Source organism: Pinus tabuliformis, chromosome 1_2 (assembly GCF_031772625.1).
Source record: "Pinus tabuliformis cultivar Carrire ecotype Pingquan chromosome 1_2, CPIR1, whole genome shotgun sequence".
In the NCBI taxonomy this organism is placed as follows: domain Eukaryota; kingdom Viridiplantae; phylum Streptophyta; class Pinopsida; order Pinales; family Pinaceae; genus Pinus; species Pinus tabuliformis.
In genome coordinates, this window is record NC_142298.1 from 1,333,783,702 (window position 1) to 1,333,787,747 (window position 4,046).

Consider the following 4,046-nt stretch of genomic DNA (forward strand, 5'->3'; position numbering starts at 1 on the left):
CATGGTCATGATGCCTCCCAAACCATACATCAGAGCTAATCAAAAGAACGGTGGGCAGATAATGTAAAGAGGGGCAACCCTAAGGCCATATGGCGGCCATAAAACTAGGAGTGCAGGCGTAGAGGGGGCTAGCCCTGGACACATGTGCGCCCATGCGACCAAACTGCAACAAAAAAGGGGCTTGAAGTTAGGCCTGAGAAACTCGTCCCCCTATGCAGTCATATGCGTGCCACGTGACCATGATGTTCAGAACTGGGGACTTAATGGGTGGACTAACTGTCCTACAATTTCGCCCGTCAGGTGGGAGTATAGGCCAGAATTGTGCGTCGGTTCCGGGTTTGGGGCGCTCAAGCTAGGTTCAGGCCGAATTAGAGGATGCTTAGTTGTAGAAATTGGGAAAAACTTGTAAAAGTCACAACTTAGTCAATTTTTGGCCACATGAGGTGCAAAAGGAACCAAAATGGGTGTTTTTTTACAGTGTTCGATCCATTGGAGACATCATTTTTGTTGTTTGAGCTATGTAAATGTAACACCCTCCTCCCACATCTACCCAAGCAACCAACTAGCTAGGTAAACATGCGACGAGAGGCTACTATGATGTGATTTGACCTCCTACGTAACCTTAAGTAAATGGAATCAATAGAAACACAACATGTATACCTCCCTCAGGTGCTTTAGGACCCCCGGGAGCTAATCCACCACTCTAGGTGCCCAACCCCTGAGTTAACCTAGCATTTAGATGAATTAAACCCAAAGTTGCTCCCATGACAAGGCATGCATGCGACTGTAACCCTATAGTTGCTCTCATAGGCTTGCTTGCGAGCAACCAAAGGCCCAAATTGTCAAGGCTATGCCAGCGACTCCAAGATTTGAGCCACTTTTTCAGGCCTAGAGCCCAAGTCACTGGCTAGAATTGAACCATCTCTTCAAATTAATAAAATAACATGGAAATGACAGTACTAAAGCAAATACTTGTTCAAGACCTTGACTGGACCCCTACTAGCTATGACGGGCATTTTGTCAAACACTTAGTAAATATGCAACCTACATGTGTAAATAACAGATCTGAGCGTAGGGGTCCCATACTTATCTGAGATTTGCCATGAAGCATTGTTTCCTTATCACTTTAACTGACATTCCATCCATTAGATCATAGATACATTGTTCGTTCATTTACAAGTAAAAACATGATGAGAGCCATACATAGCTGATGTCATAAAACATATACATAACCAACATAATAGGGACAAAAATATCAATGAAATCACAACAATATACACCACATATAATCCATCATAATACGCATAGAAATACCAGGAGAAATAACCTTTCATTAATGATGCAAAATGCAAACCCGGGATGAGACTTTTACGTTCCACCCGATTGTAGAATGGATGAGCAAAATCTCTCTTCAGCCATTCACCCTCGTGCCATATTCCAAGCATGAATGTGGGGTCTCATAGAACACATCAATCAAAACTCATCCAGGGCTTCCAAAGGCCATCCACCTCAACCCATCAAACAATGATTCCACCTCACGGTCAGACATCACAAAACCAACATTAGATCAGTCTCTATCCCAACCTTCCACGGCTCGAGAATGTTTGTTCCAACCCAGCGCCCAAGACTAGTAACTCAACCCACAACTTACACCAGGCTCTATTGTTATTGTCCAACTAAGGCTCCATGACTAGTAATTCAACCCACATCTTTTACCGGGCTCTAGAACGTTTGTCCAACTAGGGCTACAAGACTAGTAAATTAACCCACCAAGGGCTCCAGAGTGTTTGTCCAACCAAAGCTACGGACTAGTAACTCAACCCAAGCAGTTACAAGGCTCTAGAGCATTTTTACAACCAAGGCTACATGACTAGTAACTCAACCCAAGCTGTTACAGGGCTCTAGAGCATTTGTCGAACCAAGGCTTCCAGGAACTAATACCTTAACCCCTGCTAAGGAAACATGAGAACCAACCAGAAAACAAAGAAAATAAACCCACAACACCATGGTTATCCAGGAAATGGCAAGGCCAGGAAAATCCACTATCAATCGAGGCAATCCTCCATGCCAGTGACAGATCGTGATCAAGAAACCACATGCATGTGTCATGCATGACAAAACTAGTGAGGAAAACATACATGCAACTCAATACCTGCAAGCAAAACCCGTTGTAGCTATTAATATTGATGCCCTCTTGTGCTTTTCTACTCTTCCTTTGCCTTCTTGCTCCAAAACTCCAAGTATGCCACACCCTCCAAGAGTGCTCCAAGAAAACTCTAAGTATCCAAGAGTATGAGAGAGAGAGAACAATGAGAGAGCTCCAAAAACTGATGAAGTGTTACCCACTGATCCTCATAAGCCTTTTTGTTAATGAGGCCTCTATTTTCTGCATTTTCCTTCATTTTCCTCCTCACATGCAACCTATGACCTTTCACCTTCCTTTTCTCCTAATTTCCATTATTTTCATAAATAAAATTCCAATTAATGCCTCTTTTCCTTTCCAAATCCTTTCCCTTTGCCAAGTTCCTTAGCAATAATAAACTGAATCAACACCCATTAGGATGTTTCCCCCACCATTTAGCTTGAAATACGTGTCCCATCATTTGTGGTCTTATATAGTTTTCCATGGATTTTTAACCAGGGCTGTTACAGAACCCTCTCCCTTGGGGGAACACTGTCCTCGGTGTTCAATGACACCTATGACCAACAAGATCATTGAAAACAAAACATACTGCCCATTGAGCTTTATAACATAGATCGTTGTAGTATTTACAATGACCATTGCTGAATCATGACAAACATATTGTTTACTGGAGCTTTATAAAACATCTCATTACAGTATTTACAATAACCACATATACACATACACATTTGCTTCAACCAACAAACAATCATTTGTCTATGGAGCTTTATAAATCCAGCTAGATATAGTATTTACAATAATATATGCATATACACATTTGCTCAACCAACAAGTAAAAAGATAAGATGTCTGCATCCACAACAAGGGAACCCAGAGGCTCACAACTCCACCCTCAAGTGATACCAGGATTCACCTCCTTCCCAAGAAGTCCATAATCCACTGCCACAATCAAATTGTATCTAATGTCCAACATTATAATCCTGCGCCACTTGTCCTCTCAGTGAACAATTACCAACTCATTGTTCTAGGGCACACTCCCAATGTGCATTTGATTCCATCTGGCAATGCTAATGACCAAAACAAATCCATCCTGGGTGTTAGCACAGTTCTAGGCTAAGTCATGAATAGGTTTTAAAACTTTTATTTCTTAGGATTAATGTTGTAAATTTCATTAAAAAAATAAATAAAAATAAAAAATAAAAACGCTACCGGAATTTCTGGTAGCGCCCGATTTTCTCGTTCAAACAGAGTCCCCTATTTTTTGGACAATCTTTTCGTTCCTATTTTTTGTTTTTTGTTTTTTGTTTTTTGTTTTTTTTGTTTTTGTTTTTGTTTTTGTTTTTTTTTTTTGTTTTTTTTTCCCCGATGCTACCGTTAAAAAATAAAGTTAAAAACGCAATAGTTTTCAATTGTCCACTAGCGAAATGATTAATCCAAATCATGATATTTCGTGATTGGATAGGTCAAAAATTTCAAGTCAAGTCAAGTGGTAGTGGTTAATCGATTTAGTTGATCATATTAGCTAGGTGTCAGTCACAACTATGGCCAGTCGTTGCCTACCCCACTGATCATAAATAAACCCGTGTTTCCAAAGTTAAAATGTGTCTGCAGCGTCAGTCTTGGCCATAGGTTTAAATTCCGATGGTCGTTCTTTCTGTTCCGCGTAATACGCTATTGGAATTTCTGGCCAGTCCGAATTAAAGCAAGAAAATTGCGAGGGTTGCAAAAAATCTCATACAGCCACCTGTAGCAGATTAGCTGGACTCTCCAAAGCAACTCGACTTCATCATTACTATTACATGTTGTCTATTATGACATGAAATCTCATGAAATCAGGAAAGATCATATGCGTAGGAGATTAAACCAAAACTTCATCTCAAATATTTGAAAATGGAGGAAATTT